The following is a 14266-nucleotide window of genomic DNA, read 5'->3' on the forward strand; positions in this document are numbered from 1 at the left end:
TATGTGGGGTGTTGGAAAGGAGAGAAAGAATCCGAAACTCAAAATTTAAAAAGAATATTAAAAATAATTTTAAAGTGGAAAAAATTAATAATCGGGTTCACCCTGATTTAGAGGAGGCCCCAACCAAAACTAGGTTTAAACCTTATGGAGCCAAAACCCCTTTGCCTAAGAATATCTCATTTACCTTGAGATACTCCATTGATGAGGGAAAGCCATTTCCAAGAAAAATGAGAAAGCACCATAGTCAACTAGTCTGAACCAAAGAGTACCTAAGATAATGTTATCCACTCATCTCCCTCTGGATAGGATACTTAGCAAATAGGTAGTTAAAAAAACCCCAAAACTATCAATCTAATTGAAGAACTTTTTCATCAAAAACAAAAACAAAAACTTACCCATTCCTTTTTAATTTAAAAAACAAAGGGGGGCAGCTGGGTAGCTCAGTGAATTGAGAACCAGACCTAGAAATGGTAGGTCCTTGGTTCAAATCTGGCTTCAAGACACTTCCTAGCTGTGTGATCCTGTCAGCCCTTATCACCCTTCTGCCTTGGAATCATGTAAAGGCCTTAAATAAGCAAACAAACAAATAAATAAATTGTAAAGGACAAATTTGGAACTTGAAACAATTTATAATCAATGTTAAAAATTGTTTTTAGGGGCAGCTGGGTAGCTCAGTGGATTGAGAGTCAGGCCTAGAGACGGGAGGTCCTAGGTTCAAATCCGGCCTCAGACACTTCCCAGCTGTGTGACCCTGGGCAAGTCACTTGACCCCCATTGCCCACCCTTACCAATCTTTCACCTATGAGACAATACACAGAAGTTAAGGGTTTAAACAACAACAAAAAAATCTTGAAAAAAAAATTGTTTTTACATGTATTTGGGGGGAAATATTACTTTAAAAATAAAATAAAATGTAGCTTAAATAAAAAAAATAAAATACATGACAAAGAACTTATTAAATGAACTAATAAGGATATCTATCTTATCACTGTCTTAAGTGCAAATGTTCAAAGTACAACTATGTTTCTACTAGACTCCAAAGGAATATTAAACCAAATCCAAAATATTAAATACTTCTATTCAAATACAATGAACCTTCACTAAAAAATTCTAGAAATGCACATTTACAACCATAATTACATTAAAAAAATTTAATTTATACATTTTCAAGGAGATAAAAATAAACCAAAATCAAGAGTACCTTAAAATTCTACCTCTGTAAATGATACAGTAGATATTAAATACTATCTAGAAAAAAATACCACTATATACTAAATGCTTCTACTAAACCATCAAGATAACTGCAAAACATAATGATAACATTTACTTCAATTTCTGTCTCTTTATCATCTGCTTAACAAATTTTTTGCCACCAAATTCACCTAGGTTTTGTTTAAGCAATACAACACTAACTCAAAATGAAAACTGCTGTTCTTTTCCCACCCTGCTGTATTCCTGCTACACTAAAGACTGTTTTTAATCCCAAAAATTGCAAGATTGTCTAGGATGGAAGCTAATTTGTTTTATTTTGGCATCTTCAATCTAACACAAAGCCAGCCACAAACTGGTACTTGATAAGTGTTCATTTAATTGAAATGAACAATTCTCCACCTCCCAAAACACTGTTATACTTGGTTGCTATGGGGAGAGAGGGAGAAGAGAATCATCCTCCAAAACTGTAAAATTAAGAAATTGAACTAGATGATTTTTGAGTTTACTTCCAATTCTCAATATATGATCATATGGTTGATTTCTACTCTTTCTGAACTCTAACAAAATTTTAAAATAAAGTTTGACTAAGTAACTCAACAATACAGTCAATTAGAAGGTAGAGCATCATACTTGTAATCAACTTTTAAAAGTTAGAATACGCTCTACTACCTATCAATTGTAGCAATAATCTTTCACTTTAATGAGATCTACATGCAAAGCAACAACGGCTATTGTCTCTCTAAGCTTATTAAAATGGGATTCTAATTAGTTGTCATATTCCTTTGCATCTATAAATTGAAAGTTTAAAACATGTCCAAGACCAAAGGTATCATCACAAAATCACAACCATAAATTCTAATGAAATAGCACTTGAGATATGCTGACGATAATATATTGTAACCTCAATTTGAACAACAAACATCAACACTAACGAACTTTTGGTTGAGCTGGTGAATGGGGTTTAGCTCTTTCATAAAACATTTTGGAAATATGTGAAACATGTCACTAAACTTTCCATACCCATTAACACAGAGATACCATTATTAAGCATATAACCCTAAAAGGTCAAAAAGAAGGAAAAGTCCTGTTACAAAAACATTTATAGAGTACATTTGTAGAACAAGGAACTAGAAGGGACCTACTTTTTGGGAATGACTAAACAAATTGTGGCACATGAATGTAATGACTTATTAATGCAACAAAAGAAATATAAACTAAATAGTATTCAGAGGAACTTGGCAAACTTCTGACAAACTGCTTCAAACAAAAGAAAGCAAAACTAGCATGATTTACATAATGACCATAGGATGGAATCTAAAGGAAGACAATGTTGAAAAACTTCAGAACTGATAAATCGTGGTCAGCTATTATTATGCCTCTTGCTTTTTGACAGAAAGGTGGTGGATGATGTTGCAGAATAAGGTAAATATTTTCAAAATATGGAATTTTGTTTAACTGTATTTGGGGCAGCTAGGGTTACTCAGTGCTGGGCCTAGAGTCAGGAAGACCTAAGTATAAACCTGGCCTCATTCACTTTAATACCTGTGTGACCCTGAGCAATTTAACCTTACTTAATTAACCCTGTTTGCCTCAGTTTCCTCATCTGTAAGACAGGCTGGAGAAGGAAATAGAGAACCATTTCATTATCTATGCCAAGAAAACCCCAAATTTGGTCACAAAGAGTCAGACACAACTGAAAGACTGAACAATAACAATTTGTTAAATGAAAGGTATTCTTAGGGGAGAGGTGATCATTAGGAATTAACAGAATGGAAAAATAAAGGAGGATCAATAAAACAATAACAAGTATCTATCATAACACTACAAAGTATACAGCATTAAGTACTTTGACTGTCTATAAGGAAAGTTTCTTTTAATCATAGGCAAAAACAAAGACACCCAGAACAAACAAATAAGTAAATGAGCAAAAATAAACAAAAATTAAAGAATCCTTTTTAATATTTAATAGTATATTAGAAATAAAGAATATCTAGATGAAACAATAAAGTTTCAAAAAATAACTGTTGTTTTAAAAAACTGTATAGGACAATCACTTGAATCACTTCATCTCTTACAGAAAAAATAAAAATGAGCAAATTTTTACTGTCTGAACTCCATGTCAATCCTGGTACAGATCCAGATTGAAAAGTACACATAAATACTTTCAGTATTTATTGTACATTATGTATATTTCAGGGAAAGAATAGTAATTAGCTTAATGAAATTTAGCTGTGCTAAACTCTGAGTCAGGAAACTGGAATTTAGGGCACATAAAAGTCAGAATAATACTTGACTGAACAGGTTTTCAAGTATTAAATAAAGGAGTTTGAACTTTACTAGTGGGCAATAAGGGACCACTGAAGATTCCTAGATATATATATATATATATATATGAATAAGGAAAATTAGTTCTAATTCTAAATATCTCTAAGAACTGGTTCAGTTAATTTTTTATCTCTTCTTAGAAATTTAGCATCTATGATTCAGATAAACTGGTTCTCTTACTATTTGTCAAACATATACAAAAAAACACAACTAAAACACATATGGACAAAGTAGATCTGAAGTACAATCTATATTCCCAAGTAAGATTTCCTAATAGTAAGATAAAGACTCAAAAAATAGAGCACTTCTCAGGAAGAATTTTTTAAAAAAGAGAGTAATAATTTGGTTCTCTTACTAAAAAAAAAAAACAAAAAACACCTATCCCATTGAGATATCAAAGGAATCCTCAAGACAGTTCATTGGGAAAATTGCTCCTCAGAACTCTTTTGAAGTACAGATAGAAAAAAGAGAGTCAAACACAATCAAAGAAAGCTAAAGAAGATATATGGATTTCCCAACTATGAAGCATGAGGAATTAGTCCAAAGTATAGGCCAGTCTTTAAGCCCAGCATTCTTCGTTAAGCCATGTGGAACTTCACAGTTCTGTGAGAAGCTGGGATATCCCTTTAAGCTTCCTACTAACTCTAAGAATATATGAATTCCTAAACCACTTAATTGATGATAAATATAGTGTCACAAAGTCTTAGTGCAGCTTTAATTAAGCTTTTAACAGTTTCTGAAGCACGTTGTGTATCCATATGTGTAGATAAGTCTGTATCATTAATTTTATGGACAAAGTATAGAACTATGCTCATATATGCATGCTACAAATACAAATATCAGTTATGTTTTGTGACACTAAGTGACTTTAGTAGCTCAATTTGCAGCCACAGTTTCCTTATCTGAAAAAGTAAACAGTAGAAATAAGATGATCTCTAAGGGTCAATTCTAAATGTAAAGACTTCCAAATGCCTACAAAGGCAAGTGCAGAAAATGGGGTTTATCTCACATCCCTAAGATTTAGATAAACTGAATGCTTTAATTTTTAGAATATAAAACAGAAATGAATCTGGGACAGTTATGCCAAATGCTAACATATTAATCCATAAAAGAGAAGGAAAAGGAACATCTTAAAAAAGAAATAAGAAATGGTAAAGTAAGGTTACAAACTCTGGAAATTAGGAATATAACTAAAATCATCCATTTCTCCCATGCATACAAAGATAATGTCTTCAGTTATGATTGGAATAGGAAAAAATTAATTTCTTTAGATTCCCCTTTAATTCCAGAATGCTTAATGTTTCAGTAAAAACTAGGAAATAAATTTTAAGTTTTATTTTTAACTGATGTTTTGTGAGATAATTTTTAACAAATGTAAACAACAATAATTTTAAGGAGTTCTAACAGCAAACTGGTTTATCCATTCTAATGGGAATAAAAGATATGAATCCTATAGAAAAATGAAAGTCTCAACCTAAAACTAACCACCTCTTTCACAATGGGTCCCCTGGAATTAAATGATTTGGTCATTCTTTTTCTTAAAGTGAACTTCAACATTATAATACTTTATTGCTGTTTTGTTCCATAGTATGTAGTTGAGAAAAATTCTTACCGGAACTGGTATGTTGAATCTCTTGCATAAACAAAACTCAGCAAAGAGGTAATCAATTAGTATATTCAGTTCATTCCCTGCAGGAAGTTCTTGTGGATCACTCTTTCTTAAAATGTAACACCTTAAAAAAAGGGAAGAATTAAGTGTTAATATTTGTCTTTTTTTTACAAGACAGGCAACTTTTGTACTTCAAAAATAAGGCTTGTTTAAATTACTTATTAAAAACAAAAATTTGAGCCAACGCTATATTGTGAATATGAATAACACTTAAAGTGTTATGGGAAAACTTCAGGAAAAGTTTACTATATTTTGTAAATGAGAAATTAAGCATTTCCTGAACTTCAAGGTTTGGCATTAATTAAATTAATATTTCAGCTGAATACAATTGTCCACTGGAATTCTACTGTCAGTTAAAGTTCTTTGTAAATTCTTTCTTTTTAATAATCCACATTTTAAAATTTTTACTATTGCATTTCTTGTTTGTTTGTTTTTTTTTTATTTAAAGCTGCTCTATTTTTTATTGAAGTAGAAAACTATAAAGCAATCAAGATTGTGACAAAGTATAAAACCCAAGAGGAAAATTCCTAAAACTGGCAGCTCTCTCTTATGGTCCAGCCATTTTGGAATGCAACTTAAAACTACACCTACAAAATTACTATGCTGCCTTCAACTAAGTAATACTGCTACTTGGTATCTTCAAATGGAGGAAAAGGACTCGTGCAAAATATTTGTAGTAGCTCTTTCTGTGGTGGTAAAGAACTAGAAACTGAAGGGATATCCATAAATTGATTGAAGGAATGGCTGAGGAAGTTCTAGTATGTGAATGTTATAGAATACTATTACACTGTAAGAAATGAAGGGAAATCTGGAAAGACTTGTATGAAGAACTGATGCAGAACAATGAGCAAAAGCAGAAAGACAAATTATGTAAGAGCAATATTATAAACACACTTGTTTGAAAGACTTTGAAAAGAGTTAAGAACTCTAATCAACACATGACCAATCACAATTCCTTAGAATTTATCATGAAACATAACACCCACTTACTGAAAAATGATAGACTCAAAAGCAGACTGAGACATACATGCATACACATATATGGCCAAATGGGAATCTGTTTCACTTAACTACAATTATTTGTTAAAAGGACATTTTATTTTTCAATTGGGGGGGGGTGGGGAATAGGGCAGGGAGGTAGAAAAAGTAAATTTTAGTTGTGTTAAAATTGTATTTTTCCTAGTCCCTCTGACCACCTTCCTCCAACTTCTAGTTAACAAAGTAAGTTTATAAATAGACAGTATAAAATAACAATAGCCAAAAGTAAGATTCTAAAGAAGAACTTAAAAGATACATATAGAATGTCTAAAAGATTAAAGGAACATAATTTGCAAACTTAATCATGCAATAACCAAAAATCACATCCTGAAACTATGTGCTGAGTCAGAGGAAGTTACCCAGAACTTGCTGTCAGGACCTTTTGGTAAGATCAGCAGAACAGCAAATGTTGACAACTTTGAAATGATATGGATATGTTAACAAACCAACCCCACTGTGGCAAAGATAACAATTTGTCCCCACCAAAGCTTTATAAAAACGAGACCCCAAATTCCTGGCTCCCAAGCTCTCTTCCTATTTTACTTAGTCCAATCTGCCAAATGATTCCAAGATCATGGGAGTGATACTCTCTATAGCTCCCTCTCCCCATTCTCTTTCCCACTTGGTGACTATCTTTACCACCTTCTCTCATCTCCATGCTATCTGCCTCTGTACACCCACCTTTCTATTGCATGTCTCTGTACTTTCTGTGCTGTTTACCCCTGCACCCTTTGAGTGTTATTAAAATGTAATTGAAACATTACTCCTTACTGCCATCATGGTCTGTCCCAGCAAGTAGCAGATATGTCTGCCCCATTTCATAATTCCATGAATTAATTCATTAATTGAACATTTTAATTTAAAAAAGGAATCTCTTTATTATTCATACTAATGGAGAGAACTGGGCCAGCATCAAGCAAATTATGAAAAATGATACATTACTTTGTAATATAGTCAAAGATATAGAGATTACATATTAACTCTTACCTACGTAGTTCCTAATTTGGGAAAGATCCCAAATAAAGAATAATAATTCATTTATTTTTAACTCAGTTAGTCTACTGGGCAAATTTGTTGTGATAATTCTATTCACAAATTTTTTTTTCCCAATTGAGCCTATTTGCTACAATTGAGAGCTTTCCATTAGTTCTACTGTTAAATTCTCAAACATTTTAGCAATAACAAGGCACATGGGCTAGTTATATCTTAAATTAACATTTAAAAATTTGAATTCTATAAGTCAAAAAGAAATTTAAGACCTCTCTGCAAGATTAATAATAGGTTTTAATCTTTCACTGTCAAAAACTGCTTAGTGAGTTAATTTACTTTGCTAAAAATGTAGAAAAGTTACATTTAATTTAATTTTCATTTATTTTAAAGATCAGTGATAAAAAAATTAATTTTCATGGGCAATGAATCCTACTCCAATTGTATAACTTTTTAAAAAATCAATTTGAAGATTAACTTCTTGTCTACCATAATAAGTTCTCAAGTTTTTATCAATATATGTGGTAGATCATAAAAAACAAAACCAAACAACTGAAAATCCATAGTTCTCCATTTACATATTCATAGCTTAGCCCCATAAATGTTTTTGTTTTTTATGACTGGTATGTTTATGCCTTCTATTTTAAGAAGCAAACAAATTGGTGAATTTTTATAATTCCATGGGGATATTATATACTTATCAACTAATTTCATGTCCTTTGAAGAACTAAATCCAGATAAATAAAGTAACAAGAGGCAGTGTGGAATAGCATATGAACTAAATTGAGAGCCAGGAAGACCTGGGTTTCATTTCTCCCTTCTCAGTGTAAGATTAAGGTGAAAGATATAAGGTGTAAGATATAAGGTGAAAATCACTTGATACAGAGAACTTCTTCAATGGAAGTGCCTAGAACAACAAAATCACAGGTCCAGACCAAAAATAAAAGTCCAAAGCAGAAAAATATCTAGTGGAGAGTCATTAAAGGGCAGTAATATAAAACTGATTCCCAGCTATTCAGACAAAGGGATAATAATTGTCATATAGCAATAAGCTAATACAGATTAAAACTCTTTAGTTGGTGAAAGTCAACCACATTCAAAGGATCTGAAGTCAAACAATAACCACTCTACTCCTCTCAAAAGTATTCTGTTTGATTGTCTGTGCAAGTTTCTTTGCTGTTTCTGAGCTTCTTGACTACTATCTATGGCAAGGTAGCATAATTAAAGCTAAAGAAAATGAGTGAATATGCTACACAAAAGATACTTCTTGATGAAATTTTAAAAATAAATGTTTCAAATATATCAAGGGCCATTTTTTAAGGTTGTTGAGCCCTGATGAGATATGAAACAAATAAAACTTACTGAGCCCTGGGGATACAAATAGAAAGTTCACATTCCAAAAAGGGGAGAAAAACATCATATAAAGCAGAAGGAATACAATGAGTGAGGGGAAGGTAGGTACAGGAATGCATGCCTGGCCATAAAAGCTGCATAGTTTGGAAATGGGCTGGAAATGTGGAAGAGGGTTGGTTACAGACTGAAAGATAAGGTGATAGCTCACCTATTAGAGCCCAAGGTTCCAAGGCAGATTCTAAGGCCCAGGTTTCAAGGAGGGCAAAATGAAGATAATGGTCAGCATGTGGACATTATGGCTTAGAAATAGGGATAAAGAAATGACAGGAAGTCATTTTTTGTTTACATTTATGTTGAAAACACGGTTTCAAAATATTTATACTCAAAGTCAAAGAACTGGAAGGGACCTTATATAGTCTATGCAGCTCAAACTTCTTGTTTTATAGTTAAACAACTGAAGCCACATCTATTAACATCTGATATAAGACAGAATGTGGATACTTGAAAAATCTTTTTTATTATGATGAAATTATTTTATCATTACTTAACCAATGTTCAATATACACTGGAAGAAAGGTCAGTGTCATTAATATAAAATATACTTTTAACAATATTTTCTTCTAATCCTAGAAAGTCACTAACAGAAAATTTCAATATTCCATGATAATTAATGAGTTATCAGAACCTCATGGGTAATTGTTCTAAAGGCAACAAATTTAACCAAGACACAAAATTTCTTCCCAAATCATATTACAAAAATTTCAAGCACACAAAAAAGCTAAAAGATGTAAATACCACATATAAGTCTCCTGTACACCCTCCATTAGAAGATCTAATGAGTAATAAAAGGCAGTGTGGTACAATAGATAGAGATCTAGCTTCAGAGTCAGGAAGACCCAAGTTCAAGTTCGGTCTTGAACACGTGCTGATTATGTAATCTTAGAAGGGTTATTGTTCTTATTCTATTCTGTTCTGTAGTAGAAGGAAAATTAGAAGATATTAACATGTCATGAATATTCTCTACTTTCAAATTTTCAAGTGAGGTTATCTAACTGCCAATAGCCTCCCCTAACTCTAAGTCCAACATATGACTCAGCCAAAGTCTCTTGGCCATATTCTTCACACACACACACACACACACACACACACACACACACACACACACACACACACACACACATCTTCTCTGAAATTTGCCAGTGAGTAACTCTCTGAACTTTGGTGGAACTCAAAACTTCACTAGATAGAATTAAATTTAATCTAATATCTAAATAATACAAGATCCAAACATGACATACAAATAAGATAAAAAAGTATTGGTAGAAGAATACATAAAATGACTATAATAATCAATGCTGAGTGTGGTAGAAAAGAACATATTTGTTCTATGAATTTCTTATGGAGCCATAATTCATCTAAGAAAACCTTTTTCCACTATCATGTTCTGGATCAGGAAACTACTTTAAATGATATCAAACCTTTAAAAACTCCAAAAAATTATTACATGTCAGAGCTTTCAAGGAACTGTAAAGATCTAGTGAAAACCTTTGTTTTACACATAAGGAAAGTGAGCCCCCCAAAAGAAGCAATTTCTCTGAAGTCACAGGTAAAATAAATGTAAAATATGAAACTAAAACCCAGGTCTTTTTAATTTCAGCCCAATGCTCTTTGCATTATGTACTGTTCCCTTTCAGCACAATGGACTAAAATACATTTTATAAAGACAACTCAGAAGACTGACAGTAGGTACAGGATCTGAAGTATGGGACTTGAGTTCAAATCTTAGTTCTGTTATTTAACTATCAATATAATCTGAGAAAATCACTTTACCTTGCTAAGTAAGATTCAATTTTCTTACTCTGTTAAATGATAAGTTGAATCCAAAGGGCTCTTATTATTGGTTACAGCAAACATCTTATATTCAATCAATTCAAATATTTAATAGGTGTCTACTATGTGCAGGAGATTGTACTAGATATCATCAATCAGTCAATAAAACTTATTAAGCACTTAATATATGCCATACATTGTGCTAAGTGCTAGGAATATGAAAAAGGCAAAAGACAATTCATGCCCTCAAAGAGTTTACAATATAATGGGTCTAGGAATACAAAGATAAAATATGACAATGATCTGACATCTACATTTTGAAAACTCAAGTAAAATTGCCTGCTATTTTTTAAAGGCTCTCCGTAGTACTGATCAATCACCCATGAAATACCTGTCATGTGCAAGACAAGAACCAAAAAGTGATGGAGATGAAAAGATAAGAAATTTTAACAATGTTCTAAGCATTAAAAAATTCCAATAAAGGAGAGAAAAGTTATATACCCTAATAAACATGATTAACATTAGAATTATAAATAGCTAAGAATATAGTATAAAATAAGATTAGCTAAATCATTCCTAACTTGAGGATAGGTGAATGCTAAATAAGGGAAAGACAAAGTGATAATTTGAGTTAAAACTTCAATCTTATAGAGATTTAGAAAACCTTCTATGCATAGGGAACAGACCAAGCACAGGTCCAGAATGGGAAGTGACTGGATTTGAATGGAAGAAGAAGTGTAAGGAACAAATACTACTTGCCAGGAAGAATTATTTAATTTACTGTATTTGTATCCTCAGTACCTCACATAGTGAAGGCCACACAGTCCTTCTGTCTGCAGGCCCAGCAGTCTATCCTATCTAACTGAAAAACTAAAGTATAAGATAACTCATACAGAAATAAATAAATAAATAAATAAAGCTAACCTGGAAAAAAGAACAAGAAAAGATAATTTAAGAATCATTGAACTACCTGAAGACAAGTCAGAAAACATCACCTACTATGTACCAGACACTAAAGCACTAGGAATACAAATAAAGGGGCTAGCGGAGAGGGGCAGAAAGTCCTTGCTTTTAAGGAGTTCACATTCTAATGGGAAAACAACATGCAAAAGTCTATGTATAAATAAAATACATGCCTACATATAGGCATACATAAAGGAAATGTACAAAGAAACATAAAGAATAAATTGGAGGTAATCTTGGGGGGAAGGCACTAGCATTAAGGGAAATCAGATATGGTTACTTGTAGATATTAGAATTTTAGCTGCTACTCAAAGGAAACCACAGAGTGGAGAGATAAGGAGAAAGAATTCCAGGCATAGGGGCAGAGAGTGAGAATGCCCGTACTTTAAAGATAGAGTGCCTTGTAGAAGGAATAGCAAGTAGGGCAGTGTCACTAGATCATAAAGTACATGGAGGGGAATAAGAATACAGAAATACAGGAAAGAGTCACACTTTGAAGGGATTTAAAAGCCAAAAAGAGGATTTTATATTTAATCCTAGAGATGATTGAGAGCCACAGGAATTAATTGAAATGGGAAGATACAAGGTCAGATATGTATTTTAAGATTGCTTTGATAACTTAGTAGCAAGAATGGGGAAAGATAGACCAGAGAGTTAGGGAGACCAACCAGCATGCTCTTACAAAAATATCTATGCATGAGCTGATGATGATGGCCTTATACTAGTGTAGTGGCATTGCTAAAAGAGAGAAATGGTCATAATATATGTTGTGAAGGTTGAATTCAAAGACTCAGAAACATTATATATGAAGGAGGGAATGTGTGATAAGAGTGAGGAGTGTTATGAGTCTGGGTAACTGGGTAATAAAGTGATACCCTTGACAATAGAGAAGTTGTAAGGAAGGGAGGTCTTGGGAGAAAAGATGAGTTCAGTTTTCACCATGTTTTTAAGAAATCCATGACCAAAAAAAAAAAAGCCTAGATATATATTCAAGAAATCATAAAAGAAAACTGCCCAGATCTTCTGTAAGCAGATGGCAAAGTAAAAAAAAAAAAGTCCACTGGTATTGGACACAAGTAAGGCAGTGTACATGTATAGCATCTACGAGATCACAAAAAATAAAAAAGATTACATTTTAACAGGAATTACTTGTTACTAATGGTAGAGTCATGAATATCATGACCATCATATTTCTAGGACAGTTCAAGATTAGTTCGAAGCCAACAGAATAAAAATGAGGAAAAGATAAGGCATACAACTTAAAAAAAACCCTCAATTCTAACTTGTTTAAACAACTTATTGATAAAGAAAACTAGAACATGGATGGAGGAGAAAAGCCAAACACCAACTACATTAAATTCATACATAAGTTTAAATGTAGTTCCCAAACTTTTTTGGCCTACTGCCCCCTTTTCCAGAAAAAATATTACTTAGCCCCCTGGAAATTAATTTTTTTTAATGTTAAAAGCAATTAATAGGAAAGATGAATGCACCTATGGCCATCACTGCTCCCCTGGATCGCTGCAGCACCCACCAGGGGTGGTAGCACCCACTTTGGCAATCACTGGTTTAAATGATATAAATCAACCACTAGAGCAAAGGCTAAAAGTCCTCAAAAAAACATACCTATAGTAACAAATAACTGACCTATGTCCCAAGAGAAAAGAAATGGCAGCCAAGAGTAATATCAGTTTAGTATATAAACCCATTTGCAAAAGACTTATGAATAACGATGCTAGAAAATTATGAACAGTATCAGCATAAAATAGAAATAAGGATTAAAAACAATTTATAAGAAGCTTGTGATGAGAGATCCAACTAAGCAAAGTTATCCCAAGAGCACTGAAGAACTAAAATGGTAAGACCAACAAAATAATGGAAAAAAAAATTTTAAACAAACATCACTTGCAAGAACAGTGTAGTCACCACATAGAAAGAGTCCCAAATATGCTTACTACAAAAGTAGAAATGATATTAAAGAGAACAAAGACAGAAAAAAATCTAGGTTAAATCAACTATACATAAAAGTTGATACCCATGATAGAAACTATGCAAATATGAAGACATTGAGGGCTTGACTAATAAAGTCTCTGAATGTGAAAAAAATAATGCAGTGAAATTTTCAAAACAAAAACAAAAAAACTTGGGAGCCTAATAATACTGAAATGGACAACCAAGAGAACATCAGCAATTATAGTCTCTACTCCTACCTTTTCGACTATAAAATTTTTTGGTGAAAATAGACTAAAAGGACATACTTATTGATAGTATTTCTGTGGCATAAGTATAGTTTCATAAGTGATATTTTACAGTAAACAATGTCACACAATCAACTAAAAGATATAGAGTATACAGGAGCTTTCTAATTACTTCAGCGTAAAAAAGCAAGGAGAACTCCAGGTGCTCTTGGATGCTTTGCTATCAGACTACCATGGACAACTCAGAGGAGTTTCACTCAGCTGAATCAATTTATGGTGGATGTATATGCTTACTGAAAATCCTTCTCCTTTTATGGCTCAGTAAATCTCTCTTTGTTAACTGCTGAATGATTGTTGAGCACCTCATTTCACTCCAATATCTAACATAAAAATACCAGAAAACTGGTCTGTTCTCAATCCTAACCTTGAACAGCTACATTTATTAATCCTAGATCTTTATTTCCCTTTTATTAAAACATTCTCTTCCAGATCTAAATTTATAATAATAAATTATATTATTTTAATAAATCTAATTATCGTAAATAATATTTATTATATAATGCAAATATAATAAATAAATCTATGATCATTTAATAAACCTATGATCATAATTCAATAAAACTAAAACTAAGAGGAATAATTTCTCCTTTCAGCACTTAGAATTTCTGAAAAGTATTTCAGAATAAAATTA

At 32.4% G+C, this 14266-nt stretch overlaps 1 protein-coding gene across 5 annotated transcripts in view; it reads right to left on the reverse strand.

The window, feature by feature from the left end:
* MEF2A (myocyte enhancer factor 2A) overlaps positions 1 to 14266 on the reverse strand; it is a 197750-nt gene that overhangs the window by 154715 nt on the left and 28769 nt on the right. For all 5 annotated transcript variants that reach the window (XM_044665418.1, XM_044665416.1, XM_044665415.1 and 2 more), the window contains exon 2: positions 5150 to 5270. The gene's annotated coding sequence lies outside the window, so the exon portion shown is untranslated. The remainder of the gene's footprint in view (positions 1 to 5149; positions 5271 to 14266) is intronic.

This window comes from Gracilinanus agilis, chromosome 2 (assembly GCF_016433145.1).
Source record: "Gracilinanus agilis isolate LMUSP501 chromosome 2, AgileGrace, whole genome shotgun sequence".
Taxonomy (NCBI): Eukaryota; Metazoa; Chordata; class Mammalia; order Didelphimorphia; family Didelphidae; genus Gracilinanus; species Gracilinanus agilis.